Below are 26237 nucleotides of genomic sequence, written 5' to 3'. Positions count from 1 at the left end.
CCACAGCAAGAAATATAAGCCAGTTACCTAGGAAAATTTAAACTCTATGTGGCCCAAGGCCTTCATTTTTCCCAAGATGACAGGCTCCTGAAACTAGGTGAAATTACTGTTCAGTGCCATAAAATCACCTATACCTGAAAAATGTATCAGGTGCTAAAGTCTGCCCCTGCAATTTGTTTACTTATGCATTAATTCACTTGGCAGATAATGCTTGAGCACCTACTGTATGCAGACACTCTGAGCTCATGCTGAGGCCCATGAGGTTAGCAGGAACTTCGGGGTCATTTGATTCACTTTGCTAAAGCATGGCCCTTTTTGAGCTCTGACAAGGGGCCTGTGGACCTTTCTTTGAAAGTCTTCTGTGATGAGAAACTAATCACCTTGCAAGGCAGCCTGTCTCCATTTCAGAATGGAGATTGCTAAAAAGTTCTTTATGATGAGAAACCCAAATCTGCCTCCCTGTAACTTCTTCACATGAGCCACATTCCATCCCTGGGGTAACCTAATCCAAATCCAAGTGCTTTGCATGCTGACAAATTTCAAAATTTCAAAAATCACTCCTAGAGCCCTGGCTGGTGTAGCTCAGTGGATTGAGCATGGGCCCATGAAGCAAAGGGTTGCTGGTTCAATTACCAGTCAGGGCACATGCCTGGGTTGCAGGTCAGGTCCCCAGTAGGGGACACATGAGAGGCAACCACACATTGATGTTTCTCTCCCTCTCTTTCTCCTTCCCTTCCCCTCTCTGTAAAAATAAATAAATAAAAATAGTTTTTAAAAAATCACTCCTAGAGCTTCCCTCAATCTTCTCCACTCTGATCCAGAGTGGAGAACCCCTAAGCCATTCTCTGTGACTTATTTTGTAAACATTTCTTCCTGATCAGCTTCCTCTGGATTTATTCCAATTTCTCTGCATTGTTCTTAAAACATGGTGCCCAGAACCAAGCACATATTAACAATTCAGTTCAACTAATCCTTATACAACAGAGACTTTGCTGTCCTGTGTTCCACCAGTCTATTGTGTTAACATGACTTAAATTTCATTAGCATTTTGGCAGTTGTATCTCACTGTTTATTCATATTGAGTTTTGATGAACTAAAATCTCTGGATTATTTCTTTATAAATTACAATTGAACCAGATCTTCCCTTCCTAAGAATATGGAATTGATTCTTTTAAATACTGATGTACAAGACCTTTCATCCATTGCTATTATACTGCCCTAATTAAAATACTTTCCCTTAAGTGAACTATCCCTAACTACTCAATATTCTTCCAGTTCTATGTCATCAAAGAATTTCAAACATGTGCCTTCTATTATTCTTCTGGGTGTCCAACCTGTGGCCCACAGGCCACATGCGGCCCAGGATGGCTATAAATGCAACCCAACACAGAACCATAAATTTACTTAAAACAATATGATATCTTTTTGTGATTACATGTCACAATGTATTGAATGTGTGGCCCAACACAACTCTTCTTCATCCAGTGTGGCCCAGAGACACCAAAAGTTCGGTTTCCCTGTAAAAGCTATAGATGTTTATTAGAAAGGACAGGGCTATAAGTGTCCTTCAGTGGATGATTAGATAGACAAGATGTGATACATATACACAGTGGAGTACTACCCAACCACAAGAAAAGAAGAAATACCGCCATTTGCAACCATGCGGATGGATCTTGAGAATATCATGCTAAATGAAATGTCAAACAGAAAAGAACAAGAACCATGAGGGATATAAAACAAACAACAAAACAAACAAACTCAGAGACACAGACAACAGAAGGGTGGTTACCAGAGGAAAGGGGAGGTGCAGGAAGGATGAGGAGGTAAAGGGGGTCAAACATGGTGACGGAAGGAGACCAGACTTCGAATGGTGAGCACGCAATGCAATATACAGATAATAGATAATAGAATTATATACCTGAAACTTATACAATGTCATTAATCAATGCCACCCTAATAAATTCAATTTTAAAAAATGGACAGGGCTGAATACCCCTAAAAATGTTAAGTAAAGAAACAAAGCTTTGGCAAACTACTACAGACCTCTGCAAAGATTATTGTTAGCATCTTTTTCAAGTGTTTGTGTAGAACATACCGTGTTTTATTTAACCATTTATAAATCCACCTAAATATACTCCTATGAGGCTGAAATCTAACTTACCTACAAAGATAACATGAAAAATTTGGAGTTTTGTTGAAGTTCAGAATCTCCATGCCCAGAGGGTCTCCACCCACTGACATTTTAAAAGTGCAGTTAGTTGGTGTGCCTTGTTTAAGTGTACCTACGCTGACTGCAACTAATCAGCAATACTCTTTAAAGAAAAATAGTCATCTGTTAAATGGCCCTTTTTAACACTTACTAGGAATCAATCTGTCCAGCTCTGTGCAATAAGTTGTGGGAAAGTAAGAAGTATCAAGAGAAGAATTTCCAGCCCCGGCTGGTGTAGCTCAGTGGATTGAGCACTGGCCTGCGAACCAGAGGTTCGCGGTTCGATTCCCAGCCAGGGCACATGCCTGGGTTGCAGGCCAGTTCCCAGCAGGGGACCCACGAGACGCAACCATACATTGATATTTCTCTCCCTCTCTCCTTCCCTTCCCCTCTAAAGATAAATAAATAAAATCTTTAAAAAAGAGAGAAGAATTTCCAGCTTAGCTGGTCTGATACATAGTAATGTGCTAAAAACTGGTCTGTAAGTTAATGACTATTTTGCAATGAATTATCTGTTCAAGAGCTGGCCTGGGAAGGAAAGCGGTGAGAACTATCTGGACACCTTTTTATAAAGGAGAGACTGGGAGAAGATAATATGAGAGAGTAAAACTAAGGAGAAAAAGCGGTTAACAAAAAGAATCACCTATTCCTATTTGGTTTTTATATTTTTCCTCTAAGTGGAAACTAAAATAGAGGTTAAGCCTGTATCACACTAAAAGTACAGACTGAACATCAACTGTGACATTCAAAACTATGGCAGAAATTATTAAAAAGCTCTCCTACAAAATTGAATTCCACATAGGTGGAGGGTGGAACACTACAGCTAATTGTGTGGCACAAAGTGATAATGCCAAATGGGGACTGGGACAATTTTCTTCTGTTTGCTTAAACTAGAGCAATGATTGTGTTTGTTCTGCTGGCTCTGTTGCAACTTAGTCACAGATGATGCAAAGCCTCACGGCTGTGACTGAGACCAAGGAATGAGGGCTCCCCCTCCTGGAAGCTCTCCGGACCCATTTACCTTTGTTTTTCAATCGAAAGGAAAAACTATTTTCATTTCCACTGCCTTGTCCAAGAATATGAGTATTGTTACTACCTTAAATCAGGCAAATTAATATTCAGTCACCTCACTGAGCCAGTCTACAGCCAAATTTTAGTATAGTTCATTCCACAATACTACCAGGAGATATCTTCTCCACAGCCCCTTAAGCTTTCACACCACGGACCACTAGAAGCATCCCAATCCAGAAGACAAGATGAGGAGGACAAGCATGAAGAGGAGAAGAACAAGACAAAGTAGAAAAGAATACATCTGGAGAATCCACACAGCATCTTCAGCGCTGATAGAAGGCAGGCTGGAAGTCGTGGGTTTAGTTTGTTAGGTAGGTGAGCCAGATAACGACCCCCTGACGAGGTAGGCTTCACCACACAGGCAGAGGCAATCCCAGGCCAGGGCAGGCCTCCCATGTAGTGGGAAAGAGCCTAGTCCTCGAGGACCATCAGAGACGACCCCCTCCCTATAGGAAGCTCACTTCCAAGAGGACAATGGCAGAGCTAAGCCGAGGAGGCCCAGGCATTTCTCTGAAATGGACATATGACTCCACCTCCCATGGGGCAGAGTAAGTAAGAGGTGGAGAGTGAAGGATGCCTTCATAGAGACCCCTCCACCCGAAAAACAACACCAAGATAAGGAAAAAGCATTGCTTGTCTAAAATATGTCAGTATGAAGGCCGTGAGGTGGACAGAAGATGGCACACTTGGGCATCTCAAAGAGGGACTATAAGGCTTTATTACAGACATCAGCACTGAGACTAGGGAGTGAAGTTCCTTGGAAGCTACAATTTGTTATAAGTGAGTAAGGAATGACTGAAAGGTTTTAAACAAAGAAATAACTTGATAGATTCTAATTTTAAGACATTACCATAGCTACAAGGTGGAGAACAAACCAAAAAAGACACAAGAACGGATGTGAGAAGACCAATGAGGAGGTCTTTGAATTAGCCAAAGTGAGAGATGATAAGTGTATTGGACCAGGGTGATGGCAACAAGCGATAATAATAATAATTATTATTATCATTATTGATATTTATAAAGATTTTACTATGTGTACTGTTCTAAGAGTTTTGCATTTCACAACTCATTTTATCCTCACACTATCTTTATGAACTAAGTACTAATATCCCTGCTATATTTAAGGGGAGTCCAAGGTTCAGATAGATCAAGTAATTTGTGCAAGGTTACACAGCTTATTAGTGGTCAAACCAGGACTTGAGCCCAAGAGCTCTGCTCATGGAGCCTGCCCTCTTCACCACTAATGCTCCCCCAGTTTGGTGCAAAGCAGAGGTCTCTTCTGCTTTCAGAGCGGTCAGCCCTTGCTCTCCTCTCCACTCCATATTTCTAGTCTGTCCCCACTTTCTTCCCGAGGGAAATGCTGTATATTACCTTCCCCTCTTTAGTCAACCTGCTCAGTAAGAGTCCTGGTTATCTAGTCCCTAGTGTATGATTACTGCCTCCTTGTATTCCCTCTCAGCCTGCCTCAAGAGTGTTTCTCTTGGCCACTGACACAGCCCAAGGCGGGCACACAGTAATGCTAGCCACTTCCTCCATCTGCCCAACAGAAGCTACAGCAGCCAGAGTCCTTTGTACTTGCAACACTGATGACTTGGTGTAGGGAGAGAATCAAGTAAAAGGTGATACGTTCTTCAGGGGTGGGCCATCACATGAAATATTAATAAAATGAGATGCATGATTCTTTACAATGAGATTTGAATGTGTAATTGTACTGCTTAAGAAAACAAAGCAAACAGAAAATAACAAACACTACAAACAGAGCATTTGGGGAGTTCACCTCAGTTCTTCCCCTGCCAGAATGAAGCTAGTATTTCTCATCTATATATAGGACTATTGTAGAGATGAAAAGATGTGAAAGTGGTTTTGCTAAGTTGGAAAATTATACAAATATAGGATTTGGGGGAGCAGCCCCTAAATAATTCAAATGAATTTAGAAAATCCAATGTCCTAGGCAGGATAAACTGGGTATGCTACAGTAACACACACCTGCAGAATCCTCATAGCTTACACAGTAAGAGTTTGCTTCTTGCTCATGCTACTTGTCCAGCATAAGCCATCAGGGAGACTCTGCTCATCACGGTTACTCACAGTGGACCAGCCACTATTTCAAATGCTTCCAATTATGGAACCAGAGGAAAAGAGAGAGCTCTGGAGGGTCTCACACTGGGAAGCTAATGCTTTAACCCAAGTGCTTAAAACTCATTGACCAGAAAGAATCACCATATAGCCAAAAGGCAGAAAGCCAGAAACACTAATGGACATAACTAATGGCTACCACAACCAGAAATGGAAACTAGCCCTGATATTTGGAGACTGTGAGACACATCAGCTACAAAAAACAAATGTCCAAAACCTATATCAGTGCTGCACATACAGTCCCCCTTGAATGTCAGGTATAACAAATACTGGACTACTGGCTCTTCACCTCAGCTAACAGGGCTCCAAATGTTTTAGTCCTGTGATCTGGATGAATTCAACTACCGCCCATAACTCCAGGGCCAGGCCCAGATAAATTTAAGCCAAGTAGGTGGTCCATCTCCTAATTACAACTTTGAATTCAGGGACTAGCACATGACCTGTGTCAATTCTGGGGATTTGCTGGAGATAGAAGGCTTTCTCTTTCCTACTGGACCCCAACCTGAGGCAAGTAGCACTAGGGGTATCTTGGGATCATGAGCAGGGATGCTGCCAAGAGGAAACTCTGCACTGGAGAGGGAAGGCTGAGAAATGCAGAGGGAGAAACTAGACTAAGCCTCTTCTGAGGCTAACCCTATCTTCAGACTTTTTTAGTGATTATCTGTTCATTTATTTTACTATCTTAGTCAATACAAATTGATTTTTCTTTTACTCCCAACCAAAAACCAGGTAAGAGCATTGATAATACATGTAAGATCAGTTTCTGTTTCTGTGCAATAGTTTATTTTTATCTCTATTATTTGCCTTAAAGAATGAGTCACAGAAGGCCAGGCCTAGTGCGTTCTGTGGTTGTCTGGGGACACGGCCTGCGTCTGTGGGTCCCACAGGCCAAAGCCCAGGAGCTTTCGCAATCAGCACCACAGTTTCAGCATTATCAAAGGTCTTCCCACATTCGATGAAACATTTTTATGTCATAACTGCTATTAAAAGAAACTGTCAGGACTTTGGAGGGGAAGCCTTGTTTTCTTGCCGTAAGAGCAGGCAGATACAATATTGTTATGGTACAATCTGAATTCCAGAGAGAAAAATAGTCATGAAGCCTAAGGGAGGGATTATCTCTAAACCATAAGACAGAAACTCAAAAGAAACCGTGTCCACAGACTACTTGCATAAAAAAAGGAAGTGGCTGAAAGGCACTTGCACCACTCAGGAAATGTGTGAAACACTCCTGTTTATGCAAAGATTCCAAAAGAACATGTGTATGGGGCAGATGGGCCTGGAGATTTGGGGTCTGGTGCCTCAGTGATACCAGGCAGAACCACAGCTTCTCAGTTTTGCTAAATGTTGCCCAGACCGAAATCCCCTGTATTCAGGGTTGGCAGCCAAGAAGAGATGAGAGTACTCCGTTGAACACCATTGAGAGAGATGCCAAGCCACAGAAGGGGCTTTACAGACAACTGTCAGTAAGTGTCGGCTGCAATCAGCATCATGGTAACATTCTCCTGAGCTGGGCTCTCCACTGGGAACAAAAACATTGGTGGAATGGAAAAAGCAGCGGGCACATTTCCCCTGACGGTCACCTACTCCTTCAACTGAGGACCTTCTGTGCATCAGGCGCTATGTCATTGAGCCAGGACTGCAGATGTATTATAAACAAAGCCCCTACTCCCTGAAGCAAACTGCATGGTATTTGTGGGGAATGAAGCAGGAATGATTGGACAACAAACTTGTAAACAGATAACACGATTTAAGTTATCAGTGCTATAAAGAAAACAACAACCGAGCAGGGGCACCTGGCCTGCCAAGACTCCCTGAGGAGGTCTGCCTGTTTGACTTCCCAGGTTTAATGCAACCTCAAGATTACCCTGTCTGATGAGACTGCTGGGGCACCAGCCCCCCAAGGGTTGCCCAAAATAGTTCTTCAGGCTATCAGAGAAAAATGAGAATTTTAATGCATACACTAATAAAAAAAATTTAATGAAAATTTCTAATTTATAATGCACAGATTGTCTTTACCATATGTATACACACACACACCAATACTTAATATATGTTTATATAAATAAATATTTAAGTATGTACATATAAAATAAACATATATGCATTAGAAAGATGTTCTTTTTGCAAGTAGGGCACATGGTCAAAAAGTCTGAAGACTGCTAGATTAAATATTGTTATGGTCAAAGGAAATGATCATGACCCATATGCCACCCAGACTTGGTCACAGAGTGGAGAGCATTGGCTCCATACAGAATGGTACCCCTGGTCACACAATGACACCAGCTAACATGAACTGTCTCCTCACATATGCCAAGCACTGTGCTGAGCACTGTCCATGCATCATCTCAGGTAACCTTCTAAAAATCCAGTGAGTTACTGCTATTTCAGCACCATTTCACAGATGAGGAAATTGAGGCTTAGAGCAGTGCAACTGGTGCCTGTAAAAGCTGTTTCATAGACTCATGTGCTCTCCCAAATGGTGTTTCTTGGGAAATGAGTCAGAGTCAAGGAGTTTCTAGACTCCCTCGTGACCACTGAATTCACTGACCCTTATAAAACATTCTCGCCTGGTGACATAAAGAACCTCTCCAAACTAAAGCACAGAGCACATTAATTCAATCAGCTGAAGCAGTCGCTTTCAATCCTCTCGATCTAGGGAGAACATCACAGGCCTTGTCTAGGGAGCTTCACTTCCCATCTAGACGTCAGAAACAGACTACAGCCAGGCATGCTTCCCAGCCTCAGTCCCCCTCAAAGCAAATCATAACCCTAGTTCTCTTTTCTACTCTCAGGCCTGGATGTAGTTTCCAACATCCGACAGACTGTTCCAGGACTAGTAAATAGCCTATGAATAGTAATTTAGCCACAAAGAAACTAATTTGGGGCAATTACCAGGGGAACAAATTAAATTTCCCTCTGAGATTAATTTAATCACACTAATATTTTTTTCTCCCGGGTGTTTAGATGCATGCAACATATAAAGACTTTAAAATAATTCTAGATAAAATGTTAACTTTCCTTTTGTGACACCTGAAAAAGATTGAAAATACTTTTAAATTATACACAGAGAGACCTGGTATATGCCTTCTCAAAGAAGACAAGAGGTAAAACAAAAGCAAGATATACAAAAGAGAAAAGAAAAAAATCAAAGGTTGTATTTCCGTGGGACTTTTATAGAGCATCCCTAATGATTTGTTTGCCTCCTATTACTGTTTTGCCAAAGCTCATCTGTGCCTGTAGCTCAGCCACCTGCTGGGTAGCAGGCCCTTACCTTTGATCAACTGGCCCACCTCATTCTAGGGCTCTAGAGACCTTGGATGACCAGAGTGAGCATTTCTGTAAGTTGGTGTGGGGTTGGCTTGTGGAGGCCAGTTTCCTGAACTACATACAACTGCATATGGTCTGCTTTGTTTATTAGGACTAAAAATTAGACCATGTTCACGCAGCTGTGAGGTCTGGGAACTAAGCCAAATTTCATGCAGGACCTCAGTGTTTATGACAATAACAAAAGCACAATGGAAAAGTCCAGTTAACAAGGAAAGACACCTGTAAAGAATTTCCCAAAGGGCTGAGGGGTTATAATAACACACCACAAATAGTCTAATCTTGCCTTGGACTCTACATCTTACCCTAGGGTTCTACACAATAACACTAGCTCTGGGGTAACTGTGAAATTTTCTCCTGAACCCTTAGGGATCAGATGGGAAGTGTGTGTACCTGAGTCCTCATCCTTTTGCAAGATGCTGGGGTAACTGGGTCCCCTGGCCAAATCATAACGATGTCATCCTAAAACTAGCCATTCCTGGTCTCCAGCCTCTTCCTACCCAGGGTAGAGTAATAAATGGAAATTTACACCACCTGGCTTTGTGTCTTTTGTTTATTGAGTGGTTTTGATTTAGGAGTAGAGGTGTTGAGAGATGCTCCAAGTTGCTGAGTTGACTTGGAACTGAGGTGCTTCTAACAGGAGCAATTCTAAGTACCAGGCTCCAGGGAAAGTTGTAGTGGGCATTCATTTATTTAATAGTTAATAAAGCATCACTGGGGCAGCCAGCTAGGAATAGCAGTGTTCTTTTGGAACAAAGTGGACCGGATTCTTTCCCCTACTTCCTAAATGAATAAATGAATGAACAAATGAGGGACTCCTGGCTGCAGCACCCACACCTTCTCTACCATCTCATCCCACTCCCTCCATATTCCTCCCCCCCGTGCATTCTTCTTCTACATTCCTGCTTCTCATTTACATAATCATCAGGAAGGTTCAATAATGAAGTTCACCCAGACTCATACGCAAATGTGTTGGCTTGGGGGATGAAGAAGCCAGAGAAGTTGATGGGTTTGGAAAAACAGAATCAAGAGGTATTTCATGAGAATAGAAGACTGTGCTCTGGGTCCTTCCCACTGAGAATCACCAGCCCCACTGTAAATGGGACCAGGATTAGACGGGAGTGGGACGAAACCCAGGGGCCTGTCATGGGGCCTGAGGCCTTTCTGAGAAACTGGTTTTCTCTCAATAGTTATTGTTTACATTTACAACAACAAAGGATATCAAACCCACTTTAGATATTCTCCCCCCACAATAGTCCTTTCCAGTGCAATGACTTGCCTATATCCTCTATACGGAAAGTGACACCCAGAAAGTTCAAAGCACTTGCATAGGCCACACCAGAGTCATGGTCCCCAGCAGCCCCCTGGACTTCTGCGAAGTTTTCTGCCTCAAAACCTGAAGAAATGGACTGTGAGCCCCTTGAAGGCAGATAACAATAAGGCTTGTCCACCCCTATGTACCTTATCTCTATGTCGAGTGCATGGCAATTCCCAAATAATATTTGTTTTTAATAATTTTAATCATTTAACCAATAATGATACTTCTTAATTTTTAATAATTGTGGTTGTTAAATAAATGCATGAATAAATGAACAAATAAGAAGTAGACTATAGCCCTGGCTGGCATAGCTCAGTGGATTGAATGCGGGCCTGCTAAACAAATGATTGCGGTTCGATTCCCAGTTAGGGCACATGCCTGGGTTGCAGGCCAGTTCCCAGGAGGGGATGCATGAGAAGCAACCATACATTGATATTTCCCTCTCTCCTTCCCTTCCCCTCTAAAGGTAAATAAATAAAATCTTTAAAAAAAAGAAGTGGACTATAGCAATGACTCAAAGGAGCCCTCTGCCAAAAACCCACACACCTATTATCTACCTAGCAGTTTGCTATGCAGTGTGTATCCCTAGAGCAGAGGGAAATACAGATGCATCACTTTCAAGCCAACTCTCAGTGTCAAACACAGTCTCTGGCCTCTGGGAGGATAACACATTACCCAAGGGAGGATAATACATTAAATTCTAACACTTCAATGTGAGGAGGATTTCCTTGCTAATGGGAAAGATCTTGGAAAGAGCAAAGCATCAGGCAACTGGGTAGACATGGGAAGCAGTGTATGGTATGGCAAAGTCCATCCATAAATCACTTTAGTTGAAAGCACTTCACTTACCTTTAGCATTGAATTGAGAAAGGGGCTTATCACAGCCTACAAAACTCATAGTGTTCTACACACCTCACACCTTGAATTCAAACTGGATTTTGCATTTATGACTAAGCCCCACAGTTTCCCTGAAAATACCATTGAAATGTGCCAAGTTTCTGTTGCAAAATGGTAACATAAAATGCTTTCAATATGTTTCTTCTTACTTGTGACAAACAACTATTTTGATGAGACCTATTGTAAAGGAAAGCAGGAAGAAGCAAGGAATGAGAAGGAAAAGAAAGGAAGGGGAAAGGAGAGAGGGAAGGAAGAAGCAAGAAAAGGAGAGAGGGAGGGAGACATGCTGTAAAGAAAGGACTTACATATGAAAAATGACAAATCACACCTCAAACTTAAGATGCATAAATTAAGAAGAAAGACCTTCCTTGCAAATCTTGTTTCAGAAAAGATTCAAGAACTTCCTCAAAAAAAGATTCAAGACATTTTCCTCAAAAAAAATTCTGAATCACATTCACCACAAAGAAACAACAATCCTGGAGATTATTATGTTAAGTGAAATAAGCCAGTCAGAGAAAGACGAATACCATATGATCTCACTTATATGTGGAATCTAATGAACAAAATAAAGTGACAAAATATGACCAGAGGTCTGGATGGATACATGGAACCCACCAACAGACCTCAGAGGGGAGAGGGGTGGAGGGGACCGGATAAAAAAAGGACGAAGAGAGTGGCCAAAGAACATATATGTGTAGCCTATGGACACAGATAACAGTGTGGTGAAGGGTGGGGGCTAGGTAGAAGTGGGCAAAGGGTGGGGGGAACATCTGTAATAGCATCAACAATAAAAAGAAAAGAGAAGGAAAGAAAAGGAGAGGAAAAAAGAAAAGAAAAGAAAAGAGAAAAAAGAAACAATCCAGTTAATTAGTACTTGGGTAAATGCCAATTGTCCCCAGAGATACTTGAGTATTAAGAATAAGTAAGGGCTTGGAGTCCTGAATCTGAATCTGGAGTCCACATTTTACCAACTAAGTGACTTTGGGAAAAAATCTCTTAGTCCCTCCAATCCTCAGTATCCCCATCTGTAAAATGTGGATGATAATATCTACCATGCAGACTTGTGAAAGTCACACGAGGTAATGCCTCTAAAGCACTGGCATTGTATTTGATGATTAAATCCTTTTTCTCTCCTCCCCCCTTTTCTTACACCAAAATCTTCAGGGCACTCTCAGCTAAAGCAAGAATATAGGATGGATCCAGTGCTTCTGAAATTCCAATGTTTCATTCACAGAAGTGTATGTGAATCACATGGAGGTTTTGTTCAAAAGTAGAGTATGACTTAGTAGTTGTGTGGTAGGCCCTGAGATTCTGCACTTCTAAACAGCCCCAGGGGAGGCCAATGATGCTGGTCTAAGTCCTGTGGACCAACCTGAAGAAGCAAAGTGCTAATGGCCTCTTAGCATTTGAATAAGCATAAATATTTGTGATTTAAGAAAGGTTGCATGTATTTTTAAAAGGTTATGTAAAGAATTCAGTTACCTTAGTACAAACTCCCCAAAAATCCTATTTGTCTGCTATAGATTATGCACCTTGAGAGGAACTTGATTTTCCGCTAGACAGTGGAGTTGAATCAATGTCACAGGGGAAACTCTGACATGCCTCGCACCAAGACTAGAGCACAAAACCAAAGTGTCCCTGACTCGGCTAAGCACATTTTGCTAGATTTCTTCTCCAATTCTTGGAAAAATACATTGAATGAAAAGAGATATCACACATTCTCAATTTAAGCTCTAGCTAATAAAAAAGACCAGATCAAACATGAAGCTGGAAAACAAAGGACCGTGGAGGAAACTCAACAAGTATGAGGAGGCAAGGGGGAACAGGCAGGTGAGGAGCAGAAGTGGGGCTGGGGAAACCCCGTTTGACATGATGAAGTGCACAATACTGATTATTTGCACAGGCAATAATAGCATATGAGACCAGTATCGGGAATGCTTTTATAATTTTGTGTTCATAAAACATAAACTCAGAACTATTCCTTAGTGTCAAAATATTTTAAGTATTGATTTTTAATCATCACAAATATAAATTTACATTATATTTTTTTTAAATGCAACTAGCTTTAATACTCAAAACATTCCATATTAGTATATCCCAGAAGTAAATTTGAGTGAGCTTATCATTTTCTTCAGTCAGTTTATATGGGTTTACAGGTGACTGGCACTTGGCTTTCTGAGCAGCCAAATTGTTTCCCAAATCCAGACATGGATTCAAGTGCAGTAGAAATCGATAGGTCTGCAAATCAAGTTAGATAGTTTTTATACTATATAAATGCAACATGGTAGTTTACCATTCTGTCATATTTTTAAAAGATATTTATTCCTTACTGAACAAATTTAAGACAAGATTCATCTCTCCCTGGCTGATGTGGCTCAGCTGGTTGGAGCATCATCCCACTAAATGGTTCAATTCCCAGTCAGGGCACCTACCTAGGTTCTGGTCTAACCCCCAGTCTGGACACATAAGGGAAAAAATAAATCAATGCTTCTCTCTCACATCAATAGTTCCTCTCTCCCTTCCTTTCCCCCTGCCCCTCTCTCTAAAAGCAATGAAAACACGCCCTCTGGTGAGAATTTAAGGAGAGGAGGGGAGAGGAGGGAAGGGGAGGGGAGGGGAGGGGAGGGGAGGGGAGGGGAGGGGAGGGGAGGGGAGGGGGGGGGGGGAGGGGAGGGGAGGGGAGGGGAGGGGAGGGGAGGGGAGGGGAGGGGAGGGGAGGGGAGGGGAGGGGAGGGGAGGGGAGGATTTATCTCTTAGAGAATTGTCCTCCTTATGCAATATAGTGAAAATGTTAATTAAGAGTTTAATGCCACTCATTTTCATACTTAATATTATAAATTCTTATACTATTATTTCACTTATGCATATAAAATAATTTCTAACCCCCAAAAGGATAGCAAATTTCTGAGGGGCAAAGACCTGACTTTATGTTTTTTAAAGTTTCTAATGCATTTAACAAGGTGATGAACACTTACTGATTACTCAATACAAGGCTGATAAACCCAATTAGAAAAAAATACAGAATGACACATAGGGGAAAAGTCATTCTATTTATCAGAAGAAAACATGAGCTAGTATAATTGTCAGTACTTCACAACACAAACCAGTTATTTCTAGTACATTACTAGAGAAGTACTTTTGCCAAAAGGAAGATAGGCAGTAGCATAAACACAGATTTTTCACATTTTATAGCATATCTTCATGCAGTTTACTACCACGATCAGAGAGCACAAAAGAAATAAAATCAAACATTCTCACCTAGAAAAGTCTGAACAGTGCTTTCTCTGCAAAACATTATGATGAAGTTCAGACCATTTATGTTTCTAACCTCAAAAATGTCTTGCTTAGAACAATGCTGTTTTGTGGCATTTGGTCTAGGAGGGTGTTTAAAATATCGCAACAGGGGACTAAGTGGTTTGCAAGAATCATAGAAACATGACATGGAAAGGAATCTTGCGAGTTCAATTATTCATTCTATCCTTCTGCTTCCATAGAGAAGTCACCTAAATAAGCTCTGTAATAGATTGCTTTTTTAAAAAGGCTTCTGCTTATTATGAGGGAGAGCAATAACATAACATATTTAAACAAAAAATGGGTTGGCAGCAAGGAAGTTAATTATACAAATAGGAAAGTACAGTGGTTAAATCAGTCAGATGTAATGATTAATGGCCCGAAGGCAATCTGCTGGGAAGCATCTAGTGATGAGGTACAAAACTCTGTCTTTGACTGTGTTGTACTCAGTATTTTTATTAGTAACTTACATCAGTGATTCTTAGTCCTGATTGCTCATTAGAATCACCTGGGGAGCTTAAAAAGGCACCAGTGCCTGGGCCCTGATTCAATTGGCACCTTGGACCAGACATCCGTGAAGATGCAGAAGACATGCTCATCAAGTCCACGTGTGACACAGTACTGAAAGGGATAATTTAATGGCAGAATAAGCCCCTGTTGTGTGTGAAATTCTATGGCAAGTAAAATACAGAGACAAAGGTAACACACTCGTTGTCACCAATGATGAAAATGAGATTTCGTGTAAGATCAATAAAGTCAAAAATCACCAAAACACTAATGTCATCTTAGGCTGCATTAATAATTCTTCTACTTCAAGCTAGCCAAATAACTTTTGAAATAAATTGTGTTTGACTATGAAGCGAGACACTTTAAGAAGTTACAGAAAAGCTGAAGCTCTTTGAAAAGAAGTAGAGTTGCAGGTAATTGTCCTGGAGATTGGTCTACTGAGTGAACCCAAGTTTGATATTTTAAATCCAAATTACCAAAAAAAATTGTCACATGAAACACGAGACGCTTTGGCTCTGCTCTAACCTCAAAAGAAATGCTGAACTAATGGATAATGAAGCAAGAGAGATTGACGTGGTCCAGCTGATAGGAAAACTGTTTAAAGTCAAAACTATCCAAAGACAGAAAAGGGTGTTTGGAGAGGCAGTGAGTTCCCCACCTCTAGTGTTATGTAAACACGGACTGAATAGGTAGTCAATTAGACTACCTATTGTAAAGACTAATTCCACATTGAGATTCTATCAGGAACTTTAGCTAACTTAACAGTACCAGGAAAGTCAGTCAGTTTCCTGTAGAACAACAACTCTTCTTCCCAGCATTTTTGGGCTGTTGGTACAAAATGATGTCACCATCTGTGACATGTCTGCATTGCACATGGACAGCCACAGCTATAATGATGTGACTGTGATTTACAACCAAGGAGCAGGTATGAAATTCAGGACAGTTAAGGCTGCTAGAGATATCGAGATAAGGCTAGCAGAAGCTAGAGGCTTAGATCACTGATCTAGATATAAGAATCTGATTGTTCCCCTTTGCTTAACTTTTCAAAGAGTAGTTTTTCACTGTTCAAGCCAGAATATTCTTACAAAGATGTGTACACATTCTCAAACTATACAACCTTACCTACCTGCACATATATATATGTATATATATATATATATATACACACACATTATATATATTCACCCAATCAACTCCTGGAATCATCTTTGAGGTGTCTTCAAATTTAAATTTAATGCCTAAGACTATACTTTCAGGGATCATTTCTATAGTTCGTTAAATTTAATGCCTAAATAGCTTACTTTTGCAAGAAACTGCACGGAAAGCCAGCATTAGAATGCGACAGTAATCTGAGCACCGGTCTCACAACGGTGCACATGAATTTGAGACTACATTTTCAACACAAGTTATCTGATTAATCTTTCAACTATCCAATGTAAAATATAATAGTTACTATCTTTTGATAATATGATCACAGAACCAAACTATTTGGTCCAGTGGAGAAAATTACAAAACAAGATTAGAAAACACTTTGAGACAGTTGGGGTTGGTGGTTTTTCTGTTAACCTTTCAACTGTTACTGAACTTGCCCAATTTTATCCATGTGGTTGACATACGGATTACTCACATAACCCACTTGCCAACGAAGAAACTGCGTTTGCACTTCTCTCTTCACACAGGAAGTTACTTTTCTTCCTGCTCTCTCTTTTCATTCTTAGTCTTAGTTTAAATCTGTTTTACTGTAGCTAGTCTATAACACAGCCTCGAATTTCTAACATCAAACATCAAAATTAGCTTATTAACTCTTCTAATTCTAATTATACACTGCTTGTAAACTTTTTAATTCATATCATTGCAAGGAAGAAAGTACAAGTAAAATAAATTAGCCCAGGCTGGTGGATTTACTTGCAATTTCCTTCACAAAGCAGATGAAATGAAATCAGCTGATGAGGATGCTGAAACTATCACAAGCCTGGAATATGTAAATAAGAAACACTTGAGAGGTTTAGAGTTTAAATGGACTTTTTAACTATCTTTTTTATTTATTTCCATTGTATTTGATTTTTCCAAATGTAAAAAGTCAAGATTTTTCTGCACCAATCATCTCACATGAGGCCACAGAAAGCAGTCCCAAGTGCACGCAACAATCACCTTGTTCAGCTTTGCTGTTTTGTACAGCTGTGTGATCACCTCTGGAAAACTGAATGGCATATGTCTGCTTGGGAAATTTCACCCATTTACAAAAAAACCAAAATACCCAACAACATGCAGGACAGTTGCTACTTCGTGTCTGCAAGTCAATGTACAAATGTTATTTTATTTAGAAGGCAGGTGGGACTGAAAATTTTAGCTGTCTGGTTTTCTCCAACTACCCCACAGAAAGCAAACTGATAGTCCCAACACTCTGATCTTTGGAGGGTTGAGACAGTAGACACTTTCTGTTACCTGTAGAAGATTCAATTGTTAAGCCTGAAAATGTACGCTTTTTCTCTGAACGAAAAAAATCCTTAGAGCCCTTCCTCTAATTTTGCTACACTAGGTTACAGAATAGTGAGAGCCCCTCGTTTGAAATTTAAAATGTGGCAACTGTAAATATTCTGCCCAATTCCACAAACTTTTGCTAGTTGCATAGACCGAAGACAGTGGTTCGCTAAGTGGCACTGAAGAAATCCTGACTTGAGTAGCACCACTTCGGCCAAGTGTTTCTGACCAAAGAAAACCATACGATATTTACAAATCACTTTTAAGGGTGGCTGACATTAATACTGTGCCTACTGCACAGGTCAAATACATACTCTAATTAAGAGTTTATAAAATAGGTCATGCATTGCTAACTATAAGAATGTCATGTACAAGATACCCCCCAACCAAGTATGCGTGACAGCATTTCAGGTGGACACAGCCCTATATATAAAAATAATTCAGTTCCTCTGTTGTGTTGAGTATGTAATTTAAAGAAGTTTCAGAGATTACTGAGAAAAAAATTTTTAGCCCATTGAAAACTGATAGAAAGTGTTTATGAGATTTAATTGTTTTCTTTAAAAAAACAGAATACATAACCTCTGCACAAAGAAAATTATTAAAAATTCCAGATGGTCATGTGTGATCACACTGCATAATTTTGAATGAAATATCATTGGTCAAATTACTCATCCCTCTGACAGCAGTAATCTGTGAACCAGTGTAAGTGCAGCTGCATTCATGGCAAGAGGTCCCATTCTTTTTAAAGTGGTACCAATTTTCCTTAAGTATAACAGCACCGTATTTTTAGCAGCAATTATATTTTTAAAAGTTAATGACTTGTAGAACAAACCTATAACTACACTTATTTTCTACTTTATCCTCCCAAGTTATGTTTACAAAAGGCTAATGTCCACATACAGAATGACCTTGCCCTTGTCCCCCACTCCACACTTTATTCAAAGGTTTTCCCTCCCACCTCATTTCTGGCCTTTTTGGGGAAGCACAGGAGTTTCAGACAAGTTACCAATGTATTTTTAGATAGGGTTCTTGATTTTAATACATATATACACAAGTATAAGACAAAATAATTTTTGGTTCAGATATGTTCCAGTGCCCCAAATGTTAGTTAGGTGATGAGTAGTCCCAAATGACGAGCTCTAAAAGATGAGATATTCTAAAGTGCCCTAACAATCTAAGTCTGTATCAGCCGAAGAGCCCGGAGGCCGTTGCACTGGTAAGGCAGTCGTCCCAGACTGGCGTTTGAGGTTACAGGCTCCAGGACTAGGCATGGTCATTGGTAAGCAGCATGTTTAACTGAAGAGGTGTCACTAAATTCAAAAACTGAAAACATATTTTTTATGAGAGCAATATGCATTGAGCAGAACGTGGTTCTTGGGTATTTTGTAGAAAGGATAGATTTTGGATAAAGGGAATTGGCAACTGGGCGTGCTAACTCCAATTCCGTGAATGCAGAGTTCATGGCAAGATGATGGATTCACTGCGTGTGTTTTGCTTACGAGGCCTCCCTAAAACTTGAGGACTCTAGAGAGGTAGGAGTTTGTGTGTAAGGGCTATTGAGGAAAGGGAAGTCTGCTAGTGACAAAAGGCCGGTCATGAAAATTGAGACAAATGAGTTGACAGAATACGGAAAGTAGGAAATTAGGTCCTCTGTCAAAATAGTTATTGGGCCATACAGAAATAGTCCAAATATGGAATTTATCAATTAAAATTGTGATCTTGTGAAACCCATTTTCAGGTGAATGGTTTCTTGAATACCAAAAATTATTTTTGTAAATTGGCACAACAGAAGGATTTGTTGAATACGTTAATGCTGTGAATAAGAAAACCGTTGGGGGGTGTGAAACAGGATTTTTAAACTATCTTAATGTGCCATTTTAGAACATTCAGGAATACAAATTTAGAAACTAAAGCATAAAGTTAAAACAGATCAAACATATTAAGGAAATAAGGAATCGAACAACTGCTTAGCCAAAGAATAACACTCTTTAAATAAATCAGATGTCAAAAAGATAAAATATTTATACTTTTAAACTCTTAAATCCAGAATGAAAATGAGTTTGAGAGACGTCCAAAAATTATCTTTTCTCCTATAAGTAAATTATTCATAAAGGAAAAATAAAATTTTCTATCATATAGAATGTAGATAATTTACACAGATACCAACAGCACACAAAACAGAAGGCATTTTCAATGTTTGCTAAAAAGCCACTGTTGCTATGGTAATGCACACACACACACACACACAGCAACAACCAACAACCCAAAACCCCATAACAAATGCAAGTCACTGGCACTTTCCACAACTAATTCCAACTTGTCACTCTGCTTGTCATCATCTGTACTCAAGTTGGCACATAAATTGCTTTGGTTATCAGGCCTGTTGATGAGGATCTACAGCACATTGGCAGTGCAACTATGCTGCGCAGGAGGCAGAGAGAGAAACCCAAATTTTCCATCAGGCTGGGGATTAAAGCAGGACTGGGATGTATCCCAACATGTTGCTATCCAAAGAGTCTCCCAAAGAAAATATTTACTTTTACCTTTCCATGGACTGTGTGTACTTACATAGGAAAAACGAGTGAGAAGAGCGATTCAGGAATGCTTCATTTCAGAAGGCCTTAAAGCTTTTATACTATTTCCCTCAAAGCTTTTATACTATTTCCCTCCTTTTATTACAAATTCTTAATTGAGTGTACTATACCCTATTCCTTCTTTCTTGCATTTTACCCTGCCCTGTGACTTCCAAATCCCAACTTTTTAAGAAAAATTAAAACTGCCTTCTCCAGAGGTTGTTCCATTGCTTCCTTCTGATTGAAAGACGATTTCCCTTAGTTCTCAACCTCGTGGGCACCAAGCACCAGGTGCAGGGCTACCCAGCCTCTGTCTCCTGAGAGGCTCCTTTCTCTGCTGTGTTCTCACTGTCTTCTCTCTGTTCTCAATCCTTGCCGCTCCCTGCTCATTCCTTGGGCTCCCTCCCTCCTGGTCCCTGACTAACTGAGAGTTTTCACCCCAACACGCCACAATTCAGCCATCACTCCTTGACAGGTTCTATCTTTCTCCCAGCTTTAAGGACTTCCTTCCAACTGATATCCCTAATATACAGCTCTAACCTCATCCAAGTTACATTCCATAATTACCTGGGCATTTCCACTCAAATATCTAACCTATTTAATCTGGAGAAAAATAAAATCCTTTTTCACTTTGTGACTCCTCAGGTCCTGAATACTTATTAACTCCTGTTAAAACTCTTTTTAAAAATAATCTAGACTCTCTTTTTTTAAAATAATCTGAGCCACAACTTTCTTTAACACATACCTTACCACCAATTAATAAAATACAGAGTTTTGCTGTCTTTCCCTCCTAACTGCAGTGGTATGAATAGACACGAGGTGGAATCACTTCCCATTCTTTCTGGCAACACTTCCTCAAACACTTTCACTCACCCTGAGACCTCACTTCCCTAACACAGCCACACCACACAATTAGAATCTAGCATCGCCTTTTCACGATTACCCATTGTCAAGTTCTTTCCCGTGTGATGGTCATCTCTTCTTGAGTAAATTACATATGCTCCTTGAAGGCTGAGAGCAGCAGAATTTATACCCACTTTGTTAATAACCTCAGAAGCTCTCTACACATTGCCATTCTAAGCAGATAGGGCCTTCTAACATGGGAAGGGACCATAATTCTGCTACCCTGAAGATGCTTTTGATTTTCAGTGTTTGTTAAGAAACAAAAGACTGTGGAAGAAGTGTTGCCCCTTTCCCCTTTGATCCTGCTTCAGAGATTCAGACAGAGAGACATGCTTCCGGAAGGAGATTTTAGGATGCTGCCTTGGCCTAATCTGAATTGAGTAGGGTAAACCAGGGGGCCTCAGGCAGGTAGGCGCCAGTTAGCTAAATACCCTTTGTGTCCCATTGTTTTCAAGTTGCCTAGCAAGGATTTTCCTTCCATATGTGTTCAGCTCTTCCACTACCTGTAAATTGCCCACTCTCACTTCTGAAATTTAATGCACCTCCCACCCTTTCTCTATTGTCCAAAATGTCTTATATACCCAATGTTGCTTCACTGTCTTTGGAATTTTTATGGAATGATCATGTCTATGCAAATTCCCCATTCTCCTCTATTAAACCTATTCTTCTGTTAGTCTTTCTCTCTTAATGTGGTTATTAGCCCAGCCAGAAGAATTTAGGAGGTAGGATAAAAAGTGTTAATATTTTTTAGCCCTCACACATTCACTTTAGTGTATTTTAGGGCCCACCTAAAAATACACTGCCCTTCCTAGTTTCCTCGTGTATTTTTTTGGCTCCTTGAACTTTATTTTCTTTTTGTATAGTTCCTCAAAACCACTTTGTAAAGCAAGTCAACAAACATACGCATTGCTATGCATATAGTAGGCACTGTATTGTGAATATGTCAAATTTTGAAAATAGTTTTTAGTTCTATTAAAAAAAGGACAATCAATCATTAATTCACCCCCATACACAGGAACATGAAGTTTCACTGTTACGCACTCTGGTCTTAGAGAAACACACTATTACAAAGTGGGCCTAAAGAGACCTGGTCCAAGCTCACAAACCCAGAATGTCGGCGGATCATATTTTTCTACTCCTCTCTTTACCACTTGTTGTGAGTTAAGAGAAAATAAAAGTGATCATTGAAACATATAGAGTCCCATTTAAATAAACAGGAGGGAAATGGAACAGATTCGTGTTGAGGGGCGTCTTGGTGACGTCACTGTATCACTGTCTGCTGAGAGTTAGCCATATTTTCTTATTGCATGAACATTCTTTGAAAAACCCAAGTGGTCATTGTTCCACCACTCACGAAAATCACAAGAGCAACTACAGATTCCATCCAATAACCATAATATCAACAAGACATTCTAAGATGCTAGGAATAAAATTAAATGTTAGAATTACAATTTTTGGATGGAAGCCTTTCTTCACAAGCATGCAAAGCAATTTGGTTAAATTTTCACGAACTTATATAAGCCCACACACTTCCTGAGTAGGATCAATAATTAAGCTCAGGAAAACAAAAACCAAAAAATCCTTTAGAAATTTCCCATCTACCTTTGTGCATGACATACACTCAGATGAAAGTTACTAAGTGTTCAGCTTTACTAAAGTTTCTGATTTTGAGGCTGGATAACTTTCTCATCACTCAAATAAGTTCATCTCCCTTCAAATTCTGTAAAGAATTTGAATGAGGATAGAGTGTGCCTATGACTAGGTGAGAAAGAGGGAGAACAGGAACCAGTAAAAAACAATGATTTCTAAAACCATTTGTTTACTTTTAAATGAAATTGGGAAACAGCTATATTAATCTAATACTTTTTCTGCTTTTTTTTTACATCAACACATTTTAATACAACTACAACTGTTTTCACTACTACCATTCACTTTGAACTCCTTTTAATAGGAATGAATCTGGCTACTTGGCCCACTCTCACAATTTTTCTAACATTTTTAACATTAACATATTTTAATACAACATTGTTTTCATCACTTCCATTATTCATTCCTATTATTAACCAGGAAAACTTTGAACTCCTTTCTAATGAGAATAATAATTCTAGCACTTGGCTTGCTTTCCCTCTACCCTTCAATCCACTTTGTTTTACACATCTTGGCGTCTGAAATCCCTCTAGTTTTCACAGTATTATGTCTAATTCGATCATTAATTTCACCTATAATCATTAACTTTGTCTTTCATTTAAGTTTTGAACCCTTTATCTTTTTTAATTAAATTTATTGGGGTTACATTGGTTAACAAAGTGTATAAGTTTAAGGAGTATGATTCTATAACACATCATCTGTGTATTGTATTGTGTGTTCACCACCTCAAGTCATGTCTCTTTCTAAACTGCTTATTTCTTAAAAGTACTTTTGATCGTTTTTTAAGCCCGTGCTATTTCCTATAACGTAATTTGAAGCTTTAGGCTTTGTTGATAAATTAAAGTTCCCTAGGTACTGAAATGTCCTTCGGCCTTCAAAGAGAAAAATTTTCTTGGCCAAGCTTAGTGCTTGTGGAAATCACACTATTTATCTGAGCTTTGTGTAAATTTTTCTCCCAAGTGCTCATCTACAAATGTTAAGGGTAAGATTTAAGGTCATCCTTAGCCTCACATTTGTAAAATTTGTTATCGCTTCTATCTGCCTTTGTCTCCAGAGTTTAAAAATTTTGCCCGTAGGGAAGGAGCAGAGATTTGGGAGACTTGTTTGTTCATTTTTGTTTTGGGGGTTTAGGGGGCAGTTTTTAGTAGTTTTTTTTTGTGTGTGTTGTTCAATTACAGTTGTCCCCATTTTCCTCCCATTATTCTCCCCTGCTTGTTTATTTTTATTATTGTTATTTGTTTGTTTTTCAGGATTGACCAAAAGAATACCATAGTATCATAGGAAAAAATCTTTGGAATCCAGTCAATATGAATTAAAATTCCATCTTGGCTACGTCTTAGCTATGTGACCTCAGTTACTACATGAAGCTCCACTTAATCTCTGTGTTGTGTGGAAGATCAGCATATGTGCAAATCACCTGGCACATAGGTGGACCCACAGCTGTAAGAACGGGAGCCGCGAGCTAGCTGTGTGACCTTGGGTAAGCCATTGAAGTGAGATCTCTGTGCCTCAGTGTTTTCATACATAAAAGTGAGATAATAAAAGTACTCTCTCACAGAGTTGTGAAATTAGATAAGCTTAATATAGCAGAGTGCTTAGAGCCATGCTTTTCCTGTGTATGATAAGCACCACACGTGTGTCAGCTATTCATACTATCATCATCACTAACTCCATTGTTATCACTGTTAACCATGTACTGAGAGCATCAGGAAAATTTCCTGAACTCATCAAATGCTTCGATAAGTATCTCATTGAATTATTATCACTTCCCTATGACTTATTCAGTGGGGAAGGGGATGGAAGTGGTCTGTACTACCGCAGTTGTTATTAGTCTTCTTGTCTGAGGTGTATTTGTTTCTGTACTCTAAGCAACATCTTTATAATTTATCAGCAACTTTCACACCTTCAGTATGACTTCCTAACTTTTTGCCTGCTGCAAAAAGTTCACAACTTCGGCCAATTTCTCAGAATCTTCTTAACACTATTATCACCAATATCTCACTTAAGCCAGTCCTTTATAGGGAATCTAAAATTTATCGTGACTATTTGCCCACGGCCATGTTAGGTTTAAAAGAAAAATTTATATAATAGATTTAGCAGGACCTGGCTCATAGTAAGTACCTAATATATGAGCTAGTCTTTTATTATTAATTATTTCATATAAATTATCTCACTTAATCTTTTAGTAAATAATCCTATGAGGAAAAATTCTCATTTCACATCTGAGATAACTGATGCTCAGAGAAATAAGCAAATCAAGATAATCAAGTTAGCAAATGATAGAGAGGGAGAGAATTCAAACTATGATCTATCTTATCCCAAAACATTCTTTACTTCACTACACTTCAGGGGCCTTCACCATGTCTCCTTGCATCTTTTTCATAATAAGTCTCAGTTTATTTCAATTTTCTTTTCAGCCTTTAGGTAGTAATATTACTTCTTCAGTTATTATGAGAGTTCTCCCTGGGACCAGTTACGGTCTTTTCAAATCCATTTCCAGTTGGGGTAATAACTATTAAAGATAAGCAAAAGGCCACTGGATTCTGCTTCTCTTTAAAAAAAAATTTGTATAGGAAGTAGTTTAAAAGCCCTAAAATCAGATGGATACAGCTTCAAATTCCATCTCTACAGAGTATCTCATAGGGTTATTGTGTCTTATTCTACTTCAATCCTTACAATAACTCAATGAAGTAAGTACTTTTAATTATCCCAAATTTGTAGCTAAATAGACAGGCTGAGAGAGGCCTCACAGCTCACAGTATGACCAGCCATCCTGTTGGGTGTTCCCCAGACAAGAAACCACCAACCGATTCCAGTGGGGACCCACATTCATTCCAGGAGGACCTGGTCTATCCCATGTGAGCTACTGCAGTGGCCTTTAGACCTGCTCCTCTCTCCTCTGCAGCTCCCCTTTCTCGACTCATGTTGACATTCTTGGTTTTGTCAGCCCGTAATGGCTTTTTTTCTTTCTTTGGTATGTATTAACTCAGAGGCTGAGCTGCTTTGTTTGAACTGCTGCAGCTGCAGAATACTGTCCTACTGTCTTGTTGTTGTTAGGAAACCCAACAGAAAACAGCTGCAGCCACACATCTGTGTGCTGTTGTCAGGATCATGCGAACTCAAGAGAAAATCATCTCTTTGTCATTGGTATGTTATTACTTTTAAAAGAAAGAGACTTCTGGCCAAGATGGAGGTGTAGGTGGAAACATTGTACCTCCTCGCACAACCAAGTTTAAAGACAACAAAGTTTTAGTGACAAAAACACAACCAAAACACAGAAAATTGAACTGTACAGAAGTCTGACAACAACAAACCATTCAGCCAGACAGGTAAGAAAGGTGGAGTCAGCAGCTGGCGGAGAAGGGTCGTGCAGGAAAAAGTGGCCAAACAGACCCAGGAGTACAGGTGGCAGTTGGAAGATGCCAGGCATGGGGTGGCAACAGGCAGACCCAGTGAGGGTACAAGGTGGCTGGCTGACTGAGGTCACACATTCACACTCAGATAAACTAGGCAAAGAAGCAAGCAATGAGACAGACCGTGTAACCCAGGGCCCCAGCTCTGGGAATTAAAGCCTAAAAGCACCAATTGGAAAAACTTTCAAAGTTGAGGTGCCGGGAGAAGCTCCCAGGCTCACAGAGAGTTTGTTGGTGATACCCACAGAGTCCTGGAGGGTATCTAAGCCCACACACCCAGGAGCCAGCACCAGAAGGGCCCAATTTGCTTGCAGGAAGCAGCAGAGGGGACTGAAATCCGAGAGAGAGCAGAGCAAGCGCCTTGCCCCTCTCTGACCCCGCCCCCACACACAGCGTCACAACCTAGCCATTGGGTCACACTACCCTGGTGAACACCTAAGACTCCGCCCCTCATACTTAACGGGAGT

At 39.9% G+C, this 26237-nt stretch overlaps 1 protein-coding gene across 6 annotated transcripts in view; it reads right to left on the bottom strand.

Annotated features, from left to right (window-relative positions):
* ATP8B4 (ATPase phospholipid transporting 8B4 (putative)) overlaps positions 1-26237 on the bottom strand; it is a 234997-nt gene that overhangs the window by 147387 nt on the left and 61373 nt on the right. The window lies entirely within an intron of this gene.

Source organism: Artibeus jamaicensis, unplaced genomic scaffold (genome assembly GCF_021234435.1).
Source record: "Artibeus jamaicensis isolate MK-2021 breed Jamaican fruit bat unplaced genomic scaffold, CSHL_Jam_final contig_548, whole genome shotgun sequence".
Lineage (NCBI taxonomy): Eukaryota > Metazoa > Chordata > Mammalia > Chiroptera > Phyllostomidae > Artibeus > Artibeus jamaicensis.
The sequence above is the reverse complement of the archived record's forward strand: the minus strand, read 5'-3'. Positions and strand labels throughout refer to the sequence as shown.